The sequence below is a fragment of the Cervus elaphus genome, chromosome 11 (assembly GCF_910594005.1).
Source record: "Cervus elaphus chromosome 11, mCerEla1.1, whole genome shotgun sequence".
NCBI classification, from domain to species: domain Eukaryota; kingdom Metazoa; phylum Chordata; class Mammalia; order Artiodactyla; family Cervidae; genus Cervus; species Cervus elaphus.
In genome coordinates, this window is record NC_057825.1 from 90,718,575 (window position 1) to 90,742,283 (window position 23,709).

Here is a 23,709-nt window from a genome sequence, read left to right on the forward strand (position 1 = left end):
CTACCAATTTCACATAATTCTGCCAGAGGCCCTCTTTGCAGGGATATTATTATGCTCAAGAGCAGCCTTGCAAAGACCAGATGCACTCAATGTCAACGGGTTAAACTTTAGAAATCAATGACCTTTACAGAGCTTTGCTTAGTTATTTTTTGTGCCAACTTCTTGAGCATTATGTTGAATTCAAGTCCATCTGAGAGACTTAAGATAAATCCTAAGAATACAATTTTCAAGTTTATAAAAATTTACCAGCTCATTAAAATCGCTCAGCTCTGCTCGTACTTACCTCAAATTGTTCTGGTTAGCAGATCAATAGTCAGACAATTTAGCAGATTACAATCTATTTTATGGCAGTCCTTTTTTTCCTTGTCTAATTTAAGACTGCCCACAGGCTCGGCTGAATTAACCTGGTCAGAAGCATTCCCCTCTCACTTACTTGGTGAAAATGTTTTTGTAAAGGATATGAACAAGCGGAGTTTTTAATGTATCTTTCTTTTATTAAACACAATCAATGGCTGCAGCAATCCGGGAAGATTCTTAAAACTTGGGTACTCATTCATATTTTGAAGTCAGGAAAGATAATGAACCTTAAGTCTCTACAACTCAGCTAAATTAAACAAATTTCCTGACTGCAGTTTTTGCCCCAGTCTCCCAAATTTAGCTACAGAGTTCCGAAAGCTTACAAGTCAAAGAGCAAACAAAAAGGAAAAAGATGCTGAGCATAGGGTCCTCCAAAGAATACACTGATCAAAGGCCAAATCGTTGTAGCTGTGGCAAACAAAAAGCAGTGGGGGAAAGTAGCAAGGTCTTCTCAGGGTACAAAAAACAAAAACCTAAGTTTGAAAAGGATCCTGAAAACTCTTAAAAATGTACTGACACTGTAGTTTGAAAAGTATGGAGACATTTCCATGTGTATGTGTGTGTGTGTGTGTGTGTGTGTGTGTTTTTAACTGTATTCAATCACAGACAGCTGCTAAAACTCACTGTGCCCAAAGTATGATAAACCAATTTAGATCACAGCTTCTAGAATTAACCACGCCAATGTAAAAGGTGATGGAATAAAATTGCTGCAGGACACTGCTTCACTCTGCTTATAAGGGGAACAGGTAACAAAAAGTGAAATTTCTGATATTATGACAAAACAAGTAGGAGCTTAGAACTGTTAAAAAAAAATAACAACTGGATATACAGTACATGAACTTGGGCAAACTCCAGGAGAAGGTAAGGGATAAGGAGGCCTGGCGTGCTACAGTCCACGGGGTCACAAAGAGTGAGACCCAACTTACTGACTGAACACCACCACTACCACCAATATACAATATATATGAAATACTGCCAAATAGCAATAATACCTTCTACTGTATATCTTCTGTTAGTAAAGCGCAGAGAAAAAGTGATTTCCAGGAGATTTTGGAGTCTTAGCATCTTTAGGATTCTTGCAGTACACACGAAAAACTTCAGCCAAATACTGATTTGTCAGACAGCTTACACTATATGCTGCAATAACAAATACCTCCCAAATCTTTGTGGCTTACAACTACAAAGATTTATTTTCTACCCACGTTCCATGTCAGCTGCAGAAGCAGCCCCTTTCATGGACATGCTAACTTCATGGCAAAGGAAAGACAGCCATAGCAGGACAATGTAATGTTTCTAAAGATTCTGCTTGGAGGTGACATTCATCCCTTCTGTTCACATTACACTGGACACAGGCAACCACTGTGTGGATTGTGATTGTGGCAGTGAAGTGATTGTGGCAATCACTCCAATCACTGAATGGAGAATCATAATTCTGTCACAGGGAGAGGCAGCAAATAACTGGATAAAATAATAATACCACAGACTGTTAACTGATAACCAATCAGTTAGCTTTGCTTTGCCTTCTGTACATGAACTACACATACCCTGTTTCCCAGAAGGGATAACCTCAAAGTCCTTTCTGGACATGGCAACAGACTCAATACAAAACCCAGATGTGGCACCTCTTACTCTGTAGACCAATAAACTAAAAAAACAAGTGAGCTGTCCCTCAAATATCCAACATATAATTGGAGAAGGGGAAAAACACAACTGGATTAAATCTCCAGTTTGGAAAGGGGAAGAATGGGAAACACACAGCAGTTACCCATATCAATTCAGAACTTGTGAGGGCCGCTTGCACTTGAAGTGGGGAGCATACCTTACTTGGGCCCTGGTTTTACTTTCTTGGGGTACCTTCCTAATTCACTGTTCTTTGAGGCTGCTGGCTCTGCTTGCAAGAGGTTGTTCATTTTCTTTGACCCTCATTAGATCTATAGATAAGGTATTGAAGGATATGACTCACTACTACTTCCTTGGTGATTTGAGCAGCTTTCTCAGGCTACTTCTAATTCACAGAAGGTAGGAGGCACACAAGTTATGAACAATCACAATCTATTTTAGTGGAACCTACTAGCTCATTTGGAAGTAAAACACTCTTGAAATTTTATTTATTTATTAATAATTGCGGTCATCTTGTTATGCCAGTACCCATATTTACAAATCTTTTCAGGATATGCCTCTTACTCTAGACTTAATCACAAATTCCCTGAGGTGAGCAAGTTTCTATGGTATAACCACATACTCAGTATTTGTTTTGCCTTCTGAGACATTTCAGTCAAATGAAAAGATTTACTGGGTACCTACTTTAATTGAATCTAAGGTTTAAAAAAAAAATATGCTGGCTTTAACCTTGATGTTATCTTTGACAGATGGCTGAAATAGACTTCTATCCATTCATATAATTTTTCAGTTATATATATTACCAAAAATTAGAAAATGAGACAAAGTTTCACATTTTGACTGTTATTCTTGAAATTTCTAGAGTATCTCCATTCCCTTTATCTTCTGATTATAAACAGGCCAATTCTTTCCTGAGCTCATCTCTATTTTGTAATCAAATGAAACCAAGAGAAACAAAAGAATATTGATCACATTCTGTTCCCAAACTCTTTGCTGGTACACTCATCTGGAATATTATCTGACTTCCAGTTATCTCAAGAGACAACTTCATCAAAAGTTTTATCATGGGAATCAACTTTTGCTTAGCCCCAAAGTCAGTGTCATATATTTTAGGTATTTTTGTACGTGTGTTTATCACATCAGTATCTCATACAGCTTAATCAATTTCTGTATCCGTTACCTTATACTCAATTATGATATGATAACAAACTGCTAAATTTCAGTTTCTTACAACTAAGGTTTAACCCTCCCTCAGTTATTGTTGGCTAGGGATCAGTTGCTCTGCTTCATGACATTTTTATTGTAGAACAAAGTTGGAAATGAAGCAGCTACTCTTTATGACATTCTATGCACACAGAAGAGGAAAAAGAGTGATGAAGAACCACAAAATGGCTCTTAAAAGCTTATTCTGAAAAGTAATACAGGAAACATTTTCATTTCAGTAGACAAAGCAAGTCACATGGCCAAGCCTGAAACAGGGAAGGGAACTGAATAACTGGAAATAATATAATCTACTAAAATAATGTATCACAACAGATTGAATGCAGAAGGATGTAGAAGAATTCAGCTGTATTCTATTAAGCCAGAAAGTTAAAGGGATTTGCAAAAATGTAAAATAGTACTACTCAAAAGAGTAAATTTGCTTAGAAAATAGTAATTTTTCATAGAAGTGTTACTTATATTAACATATTAGATCTATTATTGCTCTTTGAAATAAAATAACACGTAAAAGATGTCTAAGAACATTTCTAATATGGCATATATCATACAGAGATAGCACAAATATGCAAAAGTTATTTAGGGTCCCTGATACTTTTTAGGCATACAAATAGATCCTGAAACCAAAAAGTTTGAAAATGCTACTATAAAGCACAAATAATGATTCAAGGATTTTGTAGGATTAAAATAAATGCTATTTGTCATGAGTAGTGCCTGACAAAATACACACTGAATAAATATTAGATATTATTGTTACTACTGATAACAAAGGGATGAAAAGTGAATAAAAACACGAGAAGACTTTTGCTTATTCAACTCCTAAAAATAACAGAAAATTTTTTAAATAGGAAGACAGATTCTCTATAGCTCAACTGCCATATTTGTGGTTCCCTGATAAAACAATGCATAATTGTAGCTAAAAAAAATATCGTCAAACATCATGGAAATCTTTAAGGAAGAAAGAGCAAGTCCCTTTTCCTTCATTGCAGAGATTATTGATTTCAAATCTTTTACTTACCTTTAGAAGTTTTTTCCTAACCAAAATACCCTGCAGATACATACACATTTTGGAAAAATGAGATCACACTAGACATGCTTATTTGTACCAAACTTAAAAAAAAAACCTTAATGTGTATCTTGTATAAATTTTGACATATGAAATATGTCAAAATTTAAATCCCTGCTGATTATTTCCATAGCATTGTAAAAACTGAGTAACTGAAAAACAAAGCTTTAAAAAAATTTTTAGAGATATACTGTTGCCTTTTGAAGAGGTGTCTTTAAAGTAATATATCAGAATGAGATTGCTAAATAAAAAAATAGAATTTTATTAGATGAAGTCAACTGACTTCATAATATGATAAGTCAAATTATATTCTAATCTATGGTGTATCAGGCCCTATTTTGGTCACAATCTTCCCAAGACTGAGTTCTTTTCAACCTTTCCTTATATGATAGATGAAAAATCTCACTGTTTCTACATGCATTTCTATCATTATGAGTGCAAATAAGTTTACTTATTGTACTTTGTGTATCTTTTTGTCATTTGCACATTTTTCTTCTAATTTTTCATTACACTATCACTATAAAAGACTCAAAATAATTAAGAATTTAATAGAGCAAAATGTGTAAGTCCTTCTTCACATATACCCACTGAAAAAACTTTCTTCTAGAGAGGTCCCTAACAGCACAGAATACATTCTTCCAGTCTAGCTTTTATACATTTTCATACATTTGCACAAGCACATGTATCTTTTCTTAAAACATAAAGTCATAATGTATCTATTGCTCTGCAACTTAAATTTTCAAATAGCAACTTATCACATCATTGCTTTATTTTAAAAGATTAAATATTAGTCTAAGTATTTACTACAGTACTCACTATAATTTACTTTACAAGCCCCCTATTAATGAGCAATTGGATTCTTTTCAATTTTTTATATAACACTGTTATGATGAATATTTTTATATATTGATCTTCATTTATGAGTATAAGATGGAATTGCTGACTCTGAGTATGTACTTAACAGTTTTGCTAGATACTGTTACATTGTGCTCCAAAAGAGCTTATCACCAAAAATACATGAAAGAGTTGGTTTTCCTGTACTTTATCAATCTTTATCATTTATGCTAATATGACAGGAAAAATATGTATTACTATGATTTTAAACTCAATTTTTCTAAAGTAAGGACTGAATCTCTTTTCACTTATTACCAATCATTTAGTAAAATATTCATATACTTTCCCATTTTTCTATTAAGCTTATTCTTAAAAATTTGTAAGATTTACTTATTAATCTTTGCTATATTTATTATAAATATTTCCTCAGTCTTTATCTAGAATTATCTCTATTATGTAGTATCTTATATTATACACAAACTTCAATTTTATGAGGCACTTTAAAATAATTTTGGTTCCCATTCTACGTCATTGTTCTCTTTTCTATTAGTATACATTACTGTTTTAGTTATTACTGCTTTATACTCTAGTTATTTCATATCCCAAACCTTTCTGTCCAGGAACAATGTGTTCCTGTTAATCTGGTTTTCTAGTGAGCCCCTCATTAAACTTTCAGAGTTTCCGCCTATAAGTCTAACATACTTCTTGTCATGTACAAAGTCTCTCAGTTGTGTCCGACTCTTTGTGACCCCACGGATGGTAGCCTACCAGGCTCTCTGTCCATAGGATTTTCCAGGCAAGAGTGCTCGAGTGGGTTGCCATTTCCTCTTCCAGGGGATCTTCCCGACCCAGGGATCGAACCTGCGTCTTCTGCACTGCAGGCAGACACTTTACCATCTGAGCTACCAGGGAATCCCTTTGTCATGTATATTTGAAACTATTTTACTATTTTTCTGGCAGTTGTGAATGCAAACCGTTTTCACTACATTTTGGAGTATGTTATAAGGCACAGAAAAGCTGAAGAATATGATTTCTAATACTGTAACCAGTCATTTTTATTAAACTCTCGTCAATTCCAGTAGGTTTGCAATTGTTATCTTAGGACTGTTTTACATAATCACTCTGTTTGCATACTGAAGCTTTCTCACTTGTTTTCCAGCAGTCCTACTGCTGATTATTTTTCTTGTCTTACTGCATTGGTTTGGATCCCCTGAAAACACTGACTGGCAGTGGTGATAACAGTCTTTTTATTTCTTTGGTCTGGCATAACGAGACTGATTCTAGTGTTTCATCATTAAACATGATGTTTTTTCCAAGTCTCTGATAGACAGCAACTATAAATTGACAAAAGTTTCAGTCTAATATTAGTACGTTCAGTTTCTATTAGGAATGACTATATATTCAATGTTAAAATGTTAACTTCATGTTAAAATATTATTCCTTTCAATACTTCTTTGAATATATGGTTTTTCCCTTCAATCTGCCTGGTAGTGTAATTTTTTATACTAATTACATACCTATTTTATCTAGTTTTCAGGTTGTCTGCCTTAACTTCTATTTTATATAATGCCTTGTAGGACATTTGGTATTGTCCAAAATGTCTGTAATACATTTGGTTGACGCCAGAAGGTCTCTGAAATTTGGTCCTATTCAAAATGCCCACAGGCATGCAAAGTGATTTTGAATAGGACCAAATATCTAAACCTTCTGTCATGAACCTAACTTCTTATGAACATTTCGGACAGGACAAAATGTCTGCTAACCATATAATGTTAATACTGCTATATATGATTTGTTTGTCTTGGTGGTGGTGTTGAGTCAGTAAGTTGTGTTCGATTCTTTGTGATCCCATGAACTGCAGCACACCAGCCTTCCCTGTCCTTCACTATCTCCAGGAGCTTGCTCAAACTCATGTCTATTGAGTCGGGGCTGCCTTCCAACCATCCCATCCTCTGCAGTCCCTTCTCTTCCTGCCCTCAATTTTTCCCAGCATCAGGATCTTTTCCAGTGAGTGGGCTCTTCACATCAGGTGGTCAAAGTATTGGACCCCCAGCTTCAGCATCAGTCCTTCCAATGAATATTCAGGGTTGATTTCCTTTAGGATGGACTGGTTTGATTTCCTTGCTGTCCAAGGGACTCTCAAGAGTCTTCTCCAGCACCCCAGTTCAATTATAGTCCAACTGTCACATCCATACATGGCTACTGGAAAAACCACAGCTTTGACTATATGGACCTTAGTTGGCAAAGTTATGTCTCTGTTTTTTAATAAGCTGTTTAAATTTGTCATAGCTTTTTTCCCAAGGAGCAGTTTCATGGCTGCAGTCACTATTTGCAGTGATTTTGAAGCCCAAGAAAATAAAATCTGCCACTGTTTCCATTGTTTCCCCATCTATTTGCCATGAAGTAATGGGATTGGATGACATATCTGTGGTTTTGAATTTTTTTTGAGTTTTAAGCCAGCTTTTCCACTCTCCTTTCATCAAGGGGCTCTTTAATTCCTTTTTGCCATTAGGGTGGGATCATCTGCATATCTGAGGTTATTGATATTTCTCCTAGCACTCTTGATTGCAGATTGTGATTCATCCAGCCCAGCATTTTGCATGATGTATTCTGCACAGAAGTTAAACAAGCAGGGTGACAATATATAGCCTTGATGTACTCTTTTTGCAATTTTGAACCATTCTATTGTTCCATGTCCGGCTGTAACCATTCCACAGTTTGCTGTGATCCACACAGTCAAAGGCTTTGGTGCAGTCAATGAAGTAGATGTTTTTCTGGAATTCTCTTGCTTTTTATATGGTCCAGTGGATGTTGGCAACTTGATATCTGGTTTTTTTGCCTTTTCTAAATCCAGCTTGTACATCTGGAAGTTTTTAGTTCACATACTGTTGAAGCCTAGCTTGCAGGATTTTGAGCATTAACTTGCTAGCATGTGAAATGAAAATGATTGTACAGTACCTTGAACATTCTTTGGCATTGCCTTTCTTTGGGATTGGAAAGAAAACTGAACTCTTCCATTCCTGTGGACATCGCTGAGTTTTCCATATTTGCTGGCATATTGAGTGCAGCACTTTAAAAGCATCAACTTTTAGGACTTCTAAATAGTTTAGCTGGAGTTCCATCACCTCCAATAGCTTTGTTTGTAGTAGTAATGCTTCCTAAGGCCCACATGACTTCACATTCCAGGATGTCTGGCTCTAGGTGAGTACCCACACCATAGTGGTTATCCAGGTCATACAATGTCATTACTGTACATTTCTTCTGTGTATTTTTGCCACCTCTTCTTAATCTCTTCTGCTCCTAGCCAAGACTATTGCTCACACTTATTTTGCATTTTTCTATTCTGCTTTATTTGTTTATTCTTGTAAACCACACAAAGCCAAATTCTGACATAAAGTCAATTTGACAATCTGTAAGTTGAAAAGGAAACTGTACTAGTTTCACATTTACTGTGATCTTTAATGTATTTGGACTTATCTTATTTTTCCTTTTCAATTCAGTAATGAAGGTTTTTAATATTTTATTTGGGCTTCTCAGGTGGCACTAGTAGTAAAGAACTTCCCTGCCAATGCAGGAGACATAAGAGACGTGGGTTCAACCCCTGGGTCAGGAAGAGCCCCTGGAGGAGGGCATGGTAATCCACTCCAGCATTCTTGCCTGGAGAATCCCATGGACAGAGAAACCTGGTGAGCTACTGTCCATAGGGTCGCAAAGAGTCAGACATGACTGCAGTGACTTAATAAAACATACACATTCATAGCTGATTTATAATGCATTATTAGTTTCTGGTGTGCAGCAAGGTGCTTCAGTTGTATATATACGTATGTTCATTCCTTTTAGATCCTTTTCTTATACAGGTACGTTATCAGAGTACATTCGGTAGGGTTCCTTGTGCTATACAGAAGGCCCTTGCTGGTTTCCTATACTATATACAGTAGTATGCATGTGCTCACCCCAAGTTCCTGCTTTACTCCTCCCCCCAGAGGTTCTTCTGTGGTAGTCCTAAGTTTGTTTCTGATATCTACAAGTCAGCTTCTGCTTTGGAAATAAGTTCATTTGTATCTTTTCTTTAAATTAGATTCCATGTACAACCTGTATCATATGATATTTGTCCTTCTCTGACAACTTACTTCACATGGTATGATAATCACTAGATCCATCCATGTGTACTGAGAGGAACGTCCGTTTTTAATGGATTTTAGAAGAATTTCAGGAACTTGCATGTAGAAAATAACTTGCCCTTAAAGATGACCCATCAAGTAACTGCCAAGGAAGGATGACCAAGGACAGGTATCACTGTATTTTCAGACAAAGAAACTAAGGCAAACCAAGGTGGGTTAAGAGAGATCTTGCCCCAGGTCATATAAATTAACATTAACAGCAGACACAGAAAACTAATTCAAGATTCCCTCCTCTGGGTCTGTTACTTGAGACAGTATTTCCTCTCTCTCAAGCATTTCTGAAAGATAATTATCAGAACAACAAGGATAAACTCTCAAAAGTTCTTATGCTGAGCATGCAAAATGAGTAGCTATGCATGCAAGTGTAAATTATACAACTGGAGGCTGAAAAAATACTTGTGTATTTACCTCATTGGTTAATTAAAAGGACACAGCAACATTTTAGAAGTCTAACTGTGGAAAATCTTACTATAACTGATTTGTGGGTGTCTCATGAAGAGGTAGGCTGCTACTGCTGCTAAGTCATGTCAGTCGTATCTGACTCTGTGCGACCCCATAGAGGGCAGCCCACCAGGCTCCCCTGTCCCTGGGACTCTCCAGGCAAGAACACTGGAGTGGGTTGCCATTTCCTTCTCCAGTGCATGAAAGTGAAAAGTGAAAGTGAAGTCGTTCAGTCACGTCTGACTCTTAGTGACCCCGTGGACTGCAGCCCACCAGGCTCCTCTGTCCATGGGATTTTCCAGGCAAGTATACTGGAGTGGGGTGCCATTGCCTTCTCTGTGAAGAGGTAGGAGGTACCCACAAATCATCCCCAGGTGGCTCAGTGGTAAAGAATCCATCTGCCAATGCAGGGGACTCAAGAGAGGTGGGTTTGATCCCTGGGTCAGCAAAAATCCCCTGGAGTAGGAAGTGGCAACCCATTCCAGTATTCTCCCTGGAAAATTCCATGGGCTGAGGATCCTGGTGGGCTACAGTCCATGGGGCCACAAAGAATCAGACATGACTGAGCACACACATGATACAATACATGTGAAAAGAGGTAAGCTACCTTGGTCATCGAAATTTCAATGAGACGATAGTTGCAAATTTCAATAATTTTCCCCTGATCATTCACCATTTAATAAATCTAATCTAGGACATCATCTCCCCTCCCCACCACACATCCAGTCAGTCACTGACACACCCTTTAGCTTTGTTGCTACTGTGGTGATAAAACATCTTTGAGAACTAAGAAAAACTGGGGATTTCAAAGTATAAAAGAACAAGACAGTCTTTGCTTTTTTCTTTACAGTTCTTTCCATATCCATATTTCATATCATTCAATCCCTCTTTGACATAGAGTCACTCTTGTCAGGGAATTTATTAAATGAAAAGAAGTATTTATATTTATGAAAAGACAAATGACTCTGGTACTTTCTCAGAAATACCTAGCTCCTTTCCTAGTTCCACAAAGAAGTTATCTAGCATGCTGGGAACATGAACATAAATGCGGAGTAATCTCTGTGAAAAATCAGAACAAGGGGTAGTTTTATAAAATCATACTAATTTGACTTTATTGAATACAAAGTTGGTCAGTATGACTAAGTTTTTAAAGTATGGCTTCAGAAAGACATCTCTATATTAGACAAGACAAAAATAGGGCAATTATGAAAGTGATACTGATGATTCAAGACTCTGAACTATCTGAGTTCAATTATTAGTGGTAAGTGGTAAGGTGATTATGAATGGTAGGATCAACTGAATCTACACTGAGAGGTTACTGTATAATATTTAGGAAGCAATGGTACCTCAGAATAAACAAAAATGAAAAAAATACCTTCAATTAAATACTTACAATATAGTCCTATAACAAACATTACAACTCCACAAGTGGAAAAAGTGTGTACTTGTAGTTAGACAAACATGAATTTAATTCAAAATACGACTTCTAAATGGCCTGGACATTGAAGTAAGTATGGTATTGACAAATGATAGTTACTGTATATATACAACCACTGTATTATATGGCATGTATGAACAATAACACTTAGTATAAGTTGTTTGTTACATTTTAAAAACAGAAAATAAAAAGAAATTTGAACACAGAGAACACCTATACAGCATGGTTTTGACTAGAAATATTGTATTTTGGGGGCTTCCCCAGTAGCTCAGTTGGTAAAGAATCTGTCTGCAATGCAGGAGGCCCTGGTTCGATTCTTGGGTCTACCCTGGAGAAGGGATAGGCTACCCACTAGAATATTCTTTGGGTTCCCTGGTGGCTCAGACCACAAAGAATCCACCTGCAATGTAGGAGACCTGCGTTTGATCCCTAGGTTGAGAAGATCCCCTGGAGAAGGGCATGGCAACCCATGTTAGGATTCTTGCCTAGAGAATTCCCATGGACACAGGAGCCTGGTGGGCTACAGTCCATGGGGGTCACAAAGAGTTGGACATGATTTGGTCACTAAGAACAACATGGCATATTGCATTTTTACCTTATGATACTCTAAAATCTTAGTCAAAGAATTGTACAATACTGGGGGAGACATAATGACCAAAATAATGCTGGCCACTTTCCTACTGAAATATGAAACACATTTAAAAATAATGTTTCATCAATAAAAATATTTTAATATAAATTAATTATAAAAAAATAATCTTGAGATAGAGAATAATAAAATATATTGAGATAGATTCTAAACACGACCTTCCACCAACCCAGGATTATAAACGTTTCATGATGGGGGAAAAAAAAAAAAAACTTTTAATACAGATAAACAAAAGAGAAAAGACTATACAGAGTACAGTTAAACTAGAGAGTAATTTAATTCTAGGTTTTTATTACACACTAATATCAATGTATTTTATAACACATTAGTATCAATGAATAGTGGATAATGTTCCTATAATTATATTAATAAAAATGAGATCATATTGTTACAGTTTTTTGTTTATATTTTGGCGGTTTTCTTGGTCACCCTATGAGGCTAATAAAATCTTAGTTCCCTGAATAGAGACTGAAACTGGGCCCCGGCAAGGAAAGTGCCAAGTACTAACAACCAGACTGCAGAGATGTCCTCTCTTTTTTGATTATAGTCTTCTTTATCTAAGAATAAAAGAGTAATATGGAGTTAAAATCAAAAACATCATTGAACTTCACCTTCTCTCCAATCAGCTTGAAAAGTAATCTCAATTTTCAAATTAAGAGACAAATAACATATTTTTAAATAAGTAAATATAATTTACATTAATTTAATGAATCACTGATATCACATTATGTGAATATATAATAATTTATTTAGCTAGTACATCTGTTACTAGATTTTTAATTTATTCCCAACTTTTTACTATACAAAGTGAGTGAAGTCGCTCAGTCGTGTCCAGCTCTTTGCGACCCCAGGGACTGTAAACCACCAGGCTCCTCTGTCCGTGGGAATTTTCAGGCAAGAATACTGGAAAGGATTGCCAATTCCTTCTCCAAGAGATCTTCCTAACCCAGGGACTGAACCCAGGTCTCCCACATTGTAGGCAGACGCTTTGCGGTCTGAGCCACCAGGGAAGTCCTTTAAAGATAATGCAATGGTGAACATATTTATATCTGAATTTTATAATACATCCATGATTATTTCATTAACTTTCTTTTTGTTGTTGTTCAGTCACTAAGTAGTTTTTGACTCTTTGTGACTCCATGGACTGCAACACGCAGGCTCCCCTGTCCTCCACTATCTCCCTGAGTTTGCTCAAATTCATGTCCATTGAGTCATTTATGCTATATAACCATCTCATCATCTGCTGCCCCCTTCTCCTTTTGTCATCAAACTTTCCCAGCATCAGGGTCTTTTCCAATGAGTCAGCTCGTCTCATCAGGTGGCCAAAGTATTGGAGCTTCAGCTTCAGCATCAGTCCTTGCAATGAATATTCACTCTTGATTTCCTTCTCATTTCAGTCCAAGGGACTCTCAAGAGTCTTCTCCAGCACCACAATTCGAAAACATCAATTCTTTAGCACTCAGCCTTCTTTAGAGTCCAATTCTCACATTCATATATAATTTGTTGGAAAAACTTTACCTTGGACTATATTAAAAACCTTACCTCTGTCAGCAAAGTGATGTCTCTGCTTTTTAATATTCTGTCTAGGTTTGTCATAACTTTTCTTCCAAGGAGCAAGTGTCTTTTAATTTCATGGCTGCTGTCATTGTCCACAGTGATTTTGGAGCTCAAGAAAATAAAATCTGCTATTGCTCCCACTTTTTCCCCTTCTATTTGCTATGAAGTGATGGGATTAGATACCATGATCTTAGTTTTTTGAATGTTGAGTTTTAAGCCAGCTTTTTAACTCTCCTCTCTCACCTTTATCAAGAGGCTCCTTAGCTCCTCCTCAATTTCTGCCATTAGAGGTATCATCTATACATCTCAGGTTGTTGATATTTCTCCCAGCAATCTCAATTCCAGCTTGTGATTCATCCAGCCCGGCATTTTGCATGATGTACTCTGTATATAAGTTAAATAAGCAGCCTGACAATACACAGCCTTGTCATACTACTGTCCCAATTTTGAACCAGCCCATTGTTCCATGTCCAGTTCAAACTGTTGCTTTTTGACCTGCATACAGGATTCTCAGGAGGCAAGTAAGGTGGTCTGGTATATCCATCTCTTTAAGAATTTTCCATAGTTTGTTGTAATTCACACAGTCAAAGGCTTTTGCATAGTCAATGAAGCAAAAGTAGATGTTTTCTTGGAATTCCCTTGCTTTTTCCATGATTCAGCAAATGTTGGCAATTTGATCTCTGGTTCCTCTGCCTTTTCTATATACAGCTTATACATCCAGTTCTCAGTTCATGTAATTCTGAAGTCTAGCTTGAAGGATTTTGAGCATAACCTTGCTAGCATGTGAAATCAGTGCAACTGTATGCTAGTTTGAACTTTATTTGGTATTGCTCTTCTTTGGGATTGGAATGAAAACTGACTTCTTCCAGTCCTGTGGCCACCAGAGAATTTTCCAAATTTGCTGGCATACTGAATTCAGCACTTTAACAGCATCATATTTTAGGATTTTAAATAGCTCAGCTGGAATTCCATCATTGCAAGTAGCTTTGTTCACAGTAATGCTTCCTAAGGCCCACTTGACTTCATACTCCAGGATGTCCAATTCTAGGTGAGTGACCACACCATCGTGGTTATCCCAGTCATTAAGACCTTTTTTGTATAGCTCTTTTGTGTATTCTTGCCATCTCTTCTTAAGCTTTTCTGCTTCTGTTAGGTCCTTACCATTTCCGTCTTGTATCATGCCCATTCCTGCCTGAAATGCTTCCTTGATATTGCCAATTTCCTTGAAGAAATCTCTAGTCTTTCCCATTATATTGTTTTCCTTTATTTCTTTGCATTGTTCCTTTAAGAAGGCCTTCTTATCCCTCCTTGTTATTCTCTGGAACTCTGCATTCAGTCAGGTGTATCTTTCCCTTTCTCTCTTGCCTTTTGCGTCTTTCCTTAGGTATTTTCAAAGCCTTCTCAGACAACCACTTTGCCTTCTTGCGTTTCTTTTTCTGTGGGACAGTTTTGGTCACTGCCTCCTCTACAACCTCCATCCATACTTTCTCAGGCACTCTGCCTACCAAATCTAATCCCGTGAATCTACTAATCACCTCCATTGTGCAGTCATTAGGGATTTGATTTGGGTGATACCTGAATGGCTAGTGGTTTTCCCTACTTTCTTCAATTTAAGCCTGAATTTTGCAATAAGGAGCTCATGATATGAACAACAGTCAGCTGAAGTTCTTGTTTTTGCTGACTATATAGAGCCTTCCCAGGGCTTCCCACGTGTCACTAGTGGTAAAGAACCTGCCTGCCAATACAGGAGATGAAAGAGACTCGGATTCAATCCTTGGGTCTGGAAGATTCCCTTAAGGAGGGCATGGCAACCCACTCCAGTATTCTTGCCTGGGAATCCCATAGACAGAGGAGCCTGGCAGGTTACAGTCCATAGGGTAGCACAGAGTCAGACACAACTAAAGCAACTTAGTAAGCACACAAGCATGCATAGAGCTTCTCCATATTTGGCTGCAAAGAAAAGAATCGATCTGATTTCAGTATTGACCATCTGGTGATGTCCAGGTGTAGAGTCATCTTTTGGGCTGTTGGACAACAGTATTTGCTATGACCAATGTGTTTTCTTGGCAACATTCTGCTAGTCTTTGCCCCACTTCATTTTGTATGCCAAGGCCAAACTTGCCTGTTATTCCAGGTATCTCTTGAGTTCCTATTTTGTATTCCAATCTCCTATGATAAAAAGGACATCTTTTTTGGTGTTAGCTCTAGAAGGTATTGTAGGCTTTTATAGAACAGGTCAATATTAGCTTTTTAAGCATCAGTGGTGGGGGCATAGACCTGGATTACTAAGATGTTGACTGGTTTGCCTTGAAAATGAACTAAGATCATTCTGTAATTTTTGAGGTTGCAACCAAATATTGCCTTTCAGACTCTTTAGTTGACTATGAGGGCTTCTCCATTTCTTCTAAAGCATTCTTGCCCACAATTGTAGATATAATGGTCAAATGAATTAAATTTTCCCATTCTTGTCCATTTTATTAATAATTCACTGATTCCTAAGATGTCAATGTCCACTCTTGCCATGTCCTGTTTGACCATGTGCAATTTACCTTGATTCATGGACCTAACATTCCAGATTCCTATGCAATATTTTTCTTTACAGAATCAGACTTTACTTTCACCACCAGACACAACCACAAGTGAGTGTCATTTTCACTTTGTCCCAACCACCTCATTCTTTCTGGAGCTATTAGTAATTGCCCTCAGCTCTTTCCCAGGGATTCCCTGATGGCAAGGATAGTAAAGAACCCACCTGCAGTGCACAAGATCTGGGTTCAATCCCTGGTTGGGAAGAAATCCTGGAGAAGGGAATGGCTACCCACTCTGGTATTCTTGCCTGGAGGATTACATGGTCAGAGGAGTCTGCTGGGCTACAGTCCATGAGAACACAGAGTCAGACACAACTGAGCAACTAACACTTTTCTTGGCTTTCTTTTTCTTCACTTTCTTTTCCTTTCTTCCCCAGTAGCATACTGGACACCTTCCAACATAGGAGGCTCATCTTCCAGTGTCATCTTTTTGCCTTTTTATACTGTCCATAGGGTTCTCCAGGCAAGAATATTGGAGTGGATTGCTACTTCCTCCTCCAGTGGACCACGATTTGTCAGAACTCTTCACTATGACCCATCCGTCTTAGGTGGCCCTGTATGGCATGGCTCATAGCTTCACTGAGTTACACAAATCACTCCATCACATCAAGGCTGTAAGCCATGAAGGGAATTTCATTAAGCTAGATTTCTATAAATAGGATTTCAGCATAATAGGTACACAAATTTTAAAACATTTATGAGAGACACTGAAAAATTAAGTACTAAGAAGACTATACCAATTTACACACCTACCAGCAATGTATCATAATACGCATTTCCTGAAATAGTAATCACAAATACTGAAGGTTATCATTTCTTATTTAGATTTGGCAAATTTATAGGCAAAAATACCCCACAATGCTTATATATATATATATAGTCATTATTAGAATTATATGCTTTGTTCATGTTATTATTAGTCTTTGATTTTTCTCCTCTTCTGATTGCCTTAATACAACTTTTACAAATTCTTCTTCAAGTTGTATCTTCCTCTGATTAAAACTGAAAGAATGTGCTATATTATTATACATTATAGATATTAACCTTCGGGAATATTTACTGTAAATGTTTTTACTAATAATCTTACATTCTATTTTCTAACTAATACCTTTTAGGCACATTATAAATAATTTTCTGGAGTCAAATTATTAACCTTTTCCTTAATGATTTCAGTCTTTGGTGTCATCCTTATGATAGTAAGTCACTTTCAGATTATAGAAATATTCACTAATATTTTTATTGGTTTTCCCATAGTTTCTTTCTTTTTAAAAATATGAACATGCATTTGATCTAGGATTCATTTTGATATATGAGGTATAGACTTAATATTCTTTTTACCCAACAAGCAGACAGTATTGGTAACAGCAATTGCTAAATGCCATTTGTATCACATACTAAATCTTACTTATTCTTTGAAACATTTATAGATATTTTCTTTAAGTATTCCTTTATTCTATCAGTCCAGTCCTGTGCAGGAGGGATATTAATTATTTTCATTAATAATAACATTTCTATATTCGAAGGGACTGCACTCATTAATTTTCTTTTCCATAATTTTTTTTGGTCAAATATTGTCCATTTTTGTCTCTGAATGAATTGTAGAATTATTTAGTTAAGATAACCCACCACCATTAAATTTACTTGGTATTCACTAAAGTTAGATTAATTTTGGAAAAACTACTATTCTCATCCTTGTTGCTGTTCCATCACTCAGTTGCATTAGACTCTTCGCGACCCCATGGACTGCAGCATGCCAGGTTTCCCTGTCCTTCACCATCTCCAAGAGTTTGCTTAAACTCATGTCCATTGAGTCAGTGATACCATGCAGCCATCTCATCCTCTGTCATCTCCTTCTCCTCCTGCCTTCAATCTTTCCCAGCATCAGGGTCTTTTCCAATTAGTTGGCTCTTCACATAGGTGGACAAAGTACTGGAGCTTCAGCTTCAGTATCAGTCCTTCCAATGAATATTCAGGGTTAATTTCCTTTAGGATTGACAGGTTTGATCTCCTTGCAGTCCACAGGACTCTCAGAAGCTTTTTCCAACACCACAGTTTGAAAGCATCACTTCTTCAGCACTCAGCCTTCTTTATGGTCCAACTCTCACATCCACACATGACTACTGGAAAAACCATAGCTTTGACTGTATGGACCTTTGTCAGCAAAATGACGTCTCTGCTTTTTAATACACTGTCTAGATTCATCATAGCTCTTCTTCCATGGAGCAAGTGTCTTTTAATTTCATGGCTGCAGCCACCATCTGCAGTGATTTTGGAGCCCAAAAGTCTCTCACTATTTCCATTGCTTCCCCATCTATTTGCCATGAAGTGATGAAACCAGATGCCATGATCTTTGTTTTCTCATCATAGAACCCTGCATATATCTGATCATAATGAAGTATCTTTTAAATTATTCTGTGACATGTTTTCCACACTGATGCTACATATGACTTGTTAAATATACTCACAGAGACCTTATATAATATGCATCAATGGCAAACAGGATACTTTTGGGACAATGTTTTCCATGAAGGTATTGCAAAGGTAAGAGAAGATGACCTGTTTTCTATGTGTACTCTGTAACCAGAAGTTTTATTGGTCCTGATTATTTTTCAGTTGATTTTCTAGAGTTTTCCAACCACACAATACTAACATAAGGATAATGTTAACATAAGAAGGATAATGTAACATAAGATACATGGCTCACTGTAAAATTTGTAATTTACTTCTCTTTTACCCTATTTATTTGATAGAACATCTAAAGTAATGGTGAGATGTCTTCACCATTCTTCTGATGTTGATGCAAATAAATATTCTTAGTGTTCCACCATTAAATCTTTGATGGCTGCTGAATGTCATATACATGCTCTTTATCATGCTATTGAAATATAATATTGCTTGTATTTAAAATTTTTTTTAAAAATTTGAAAAGCAGGCTGGATGTTATACAATATCTTTTTAGAATTATATAAAGATCATATACTTTATCTCCTTCACCTAGTATTATGATAAATTATTTTATTTGATTTTTAAATATCAAACCATCTCTGCATTTCTTGAGTAAATCCTACATACTAATGCTAAATTACTTTCTTGAAACATTTTGAAATAGACTTGCTAAGTTTATTTTTTATAATTGTGAGATTAATTTGTAGTTTTGTCTTTTGGGCTACTTTCTCTGATTTTGGTATCAAGATGAAACTAGATAAAATAGATAAAATGGCCTAGTTTTTAATAGGTTAGTGCTTCTACCAGAAATTAGGAAAGGTAATAAAAAAAAAATTGGAGAAAACCAGAAGGCAAGGAAGCAACGAAAACATAAGGGAATAAAATTGCAAAGAGGGCAGACCTGTTAAAGGTGAGCTGAGGATCTGATGTTGTCCCTGGAGGCCTTTGAGAAACCTAGGAGTAGTAACAGACTGAGAATCTGGGTTAGGTCCAGGCAGAAAGTAACTAACTGCCCTGGTGAAAAAAAAAAAAAAATCACTGAATTTTTGTTGCTTCCATGGGGCTGAAGTGCCAAAATTAGAGATCTCAGGGCCAGTTTTCTCCTCAAGACATTTTCTGAATTCTAAAACTATACAGCCGAGGAAAATAACGGTCTAAGCCAAAACCTTTCAAAAGCAAAGTAAGATTTCCTGCAGTTTCACAATGTTTCAGAAAAAACAACTCACTAGTGGGAGTGTTCATAAGAATCACAGGTGGCAGCTTGAAAGCTCTTGAGGGATAAATGAATTGATATCGACAATCTCCAATCACAGTTTTTACTGTTAGCAATTGCTGATCTGGGTAAGACACCTACTCAGGGTATTTGCCAAATTTTAAAACTGTAAAAAGCAGGAAGCTGAAGAGCTAAGTTTATATGAAAAGTGGAAATTTCCACAGTCCTCTTGGTACTGAAGAGACAATAATGTGCCAGGCTCTCATTAAAAGCTCTGAAGAACCACATCCTAGCAACAAATGTAAACCAAAGGTACAATACAACTGCAACCCAAGCTCAATCCAGATCAGTTCATAATTGGATTAAGGCGATGAGGTTCAAACCACAAATGACCCACTCAGTTTAACTACTTAGTAAGGGAAAGGATGAAACAATTCTGGTGGCAGAAGATATTATCTGGAACATTTATCAAAATATATTTTAAAAATAATGTCTACCATATACCAAAAATTTATAGGAAGAGATAGGACCAAATGACTGATAACAGCAACAATAAAACTGAGAAACAAATCTAACCAATATGTAGATGAATTACATGTAGTGAATTACATGTAGTGAGAAACAAATCTAACCAATATGTAGGTGAATTACATGTAGTGAATTACATGTACATAAATATCTTTAAAACAGCTTCAGAGGAGTAGGATCAAGACAGTGGATTAAGAGAACATGGAGCTCATATCCCCCCAAGAACATATCAAAAATACAAGTCAAAAAATTCTCACTGAAAACAAACTGGAAACTGACAGAAGAAACCTAATAGGAAAAAGGTTGGAAGAAAAATACACAAGTAATCAGGAAGGATGAAGAAAATGATGGGGCTGGGCCCTGTGTTCCTGGGAGGTGACTCAGAGTAAAAGGGAGAATACGTGGGTGGACAGCTGCCCAGGGGAGTGAGCAGTGAAAGCCATCAATTAGATGCCCAAGTCCGGGGTCCTGTGCAGGAGAGACAAGCTTTCTTGGCTGGTTTGAGGGCCACTGGCACTACTGGGGGGGCAGGGAGAAGTCTGCAGCCCACTCATGAGGAGCACATTCATACCCCAAGACAGGGTGGAAAGAGGTATGCTTGAGAGGCTGCCAGGTTTCCCACAACCACCTCAGTGCGTGACTCAGCCTGAGCTGAGCCAGTGCACTGTGGCTATTCACTCCACATCTCAGCAGGGTATTAAATCTGGGGTGGTCATGATCAGGGAGAAAACTCGATCTTGGGATGCAGAAGCAAGCTGGTCTTTTGGTGGAGCCTGGGGCGGGGGGGAGGGGTGTCATTGTTGATGCTTACTCAAGCAGAGCATCATAAGCAACCCAGATCTCTGATGGTAGCACTCAGGCATAGCTCACCTCCTGACACACACTGAGTCAACACAGGCAACAACACTATAATGTGGTTCCCCAACAGGGAGGGGGAGCTGGGACAGAGGGCAGTGATCAGCTGTGAGGGACAAAGAGGACTTGGACCTGTGGCTGAGTCAGAGCAGAGTAAGGGAAACAAACGTGGGATCCCATACAGGCAGCGCGTTAGAGACAGCGTAAGCCTCTGCCTGTAATCAACACAAGCCAAGGGCCCCCAAGGACCCAACTGACTTCAGCAGTTCCCACCACCCAGGTATGGCTCCCAAGGTGGAAAAAAGGGGAAAGACACAGTTAAAGGGACAGAGCTGGCCCAGGCCAGGTCCTCAGGGCATCTGTTCCAGGAATTTGGAATCAGACCCCACCCCCATAGGGTGTTGATGGCCACTGGGCAGAGGGGAAGCCCCATTTCACACCCGGCACAGACTTCAGCTCCTCCCTCTGGAGCCCCACTCTCTACCAAGCTGATGCTATCAGCACACCCTGAGGAAAGTTATCACTGTGACTTGTTTCCCATCAAATGCAGCTCTCACACCAAACGCACACGGCACACATCGGGTTGCTGCCACATGGAACACCCCTTCAAGATCACAACAGGTAACTGTTTCACCTAAACTCATGGAAACAGATAAGTTAAGCAAAACGTAAAGGCAGAAGAACCATTCTCAATTGAAAGAACAAGAAAACACACCTGAAAAAACAATAAAACATAAATAAATAATTCATCTGATAAAGAATTCAAACCACTGGTTATAAAAAATATTCACGGAATTAGGGAACAGACTATATCTACACAGTGATAACTTTAATAAAAAACTAGAAACTGTTTAAAAAGACCCAATAAGAAATGAAGCATTCAATGGTTGAAATTAAAAACACACTAGGAAAAATGAAGAGCAAAGTAAGTGATACAGAGGAACATGTAAGTGACCTGGTAAAATAAATGAGATCACCCAATTCAAACAGTAAAAAAGAAAAAAAAAAAAAGAGCAAATTGTAAAAGCTCAAAACAGTCTGAGAGTTCTCTGGTATATACTACTACAGAAAAATCAACAAAACCACAAGGGAAGATACAAAGGGAAGAAAAAATGAACAGAGAAGAACTATAAGAACAATCAGAAAATAAGTGACAAAATGGCAGTAACTATATACCTATCAATAATTACTTTAAGTATCAGTGGACAAATGCTCCAATCAAAAGATATAGGGTGACAGATTAAATGAAAAGAGAAGACCCTTCTACATGCTGCTTAAGAGATTCACTTCAAAGTAAAATACACAGATAGAAAGAATGTGAGGAAATGAAAATGGTATTTCATGCAAAGAGAAATAATAAGAAACCCAGGGTAACAATACTTGCTTTAGATGAAACAGACTTTAAAACAAAGGCTATAACAAAACACAAAGAAGGGTATTATTCCATGATAAGGGGATCGATACAAGACAAGGATATTATATGCATTAATATGCACACCCCAAGGGTATCTAAATATTTGAAGCAAATATTTACAGACTTGAAGGGAGAAACTGACAATAATACCATAACAAAAGGGGACTTTCACACCTCACTTGTTCCCTTGTGGCTCAGTGGCAAAGAATCTGCCTTCGAATGCAGGAGACATGAGTTTGATCCCGTGTTCTTGCCTGGGAAATCTCATGGACAGAGGAGCCTGGCAGACTATAGCCCATGGGGTTGCAAAAGAGTCAGACACACCTTAGTGACTACACAACACCTCACTTACCTCAGTGAACAAACATTCTAGACAGAAAATTTATCATGTAACAGTGATCTCAACTGACACATTTGAACAGTTAAAAGCTATTGACAGGACATTTCATCCAAAAGTACCAGAATATACATTCGTTTCACGTACAGATGAAACATTCCCCAGGTCAGATCACATGCTAGGCCAAAAAATAAGTCTGAACAATTTTAAGGAGATAGATATTATATCAAGCATCTTCCCCCATTACAACTGTATAAAATTAGAAATCAATTACAGGAAGAAAAATGGGAAAAGCACAAATGTAAAGACTATATCCTACTAAAAAACCAACTAATTGAAGAAGAAATCAAAGAGGAAATCAGAAAACAAGTTGTGATAAAGGAAAATGGAAACACAAAAGTCCAAAAATCTATGGCATGCAGAAAGCAGTTCTAAGAGAGAAGTGTACAGTGGTGCAGGCCTTTCTCAAGAAATAAGTAAAACCTCAAATAAAGTACCTAACCAATCACTTTTTAAAAAATTAGAAAAAGATGAACAAAGTCATCAGAAGGAAGGGAATAATAAAGATTAGAGAGAAATGAATAAAACAGAGATCAATAAACAACAGGGAATCAATAAACAAGAGGGAAAAAGGAAGGGGAAAGACAGAAGAAAGGGATTAAGAGACACAAACTACTGTGTATCAAATAGATAAGCAACAAGGATATACCATATAGCACATTTGGAATTATAGCCATTATCTTAGAGTATAATCTGTAAAAACACTGAAACACTATCCTGTAAAGTTGAAACCAATACAATGTTGTAACTTTTCTTCTGGCTATGCTGTGAGAAATGTGGGATCTTTAATTCCCTGTGAGGGATCAAACTCGTGCCCCCTGCATTGGGAGCATCTGGACCACCAGGGAAGTTCCTAATATAATACTGCAAATAAATTATACTTCAATTTTTAAAAGGCTGTGATACAT

General features: G+C 37.2%; 1 protein-coding gene across 3 annotated transcripts in view; it reads right to left on the reverse strand.

Moving 5' to 3' along the window:
* The window catches only part of EXOC6B (exocyst complex component 6B), a 664,516-nt gene that overhangs the window by 232,252 nt on the left and 408,555 nt on the right, over positions 1-23,709 (reverse strand). The gene's annotated exons all lie outside the window — the stretch shown is intronic.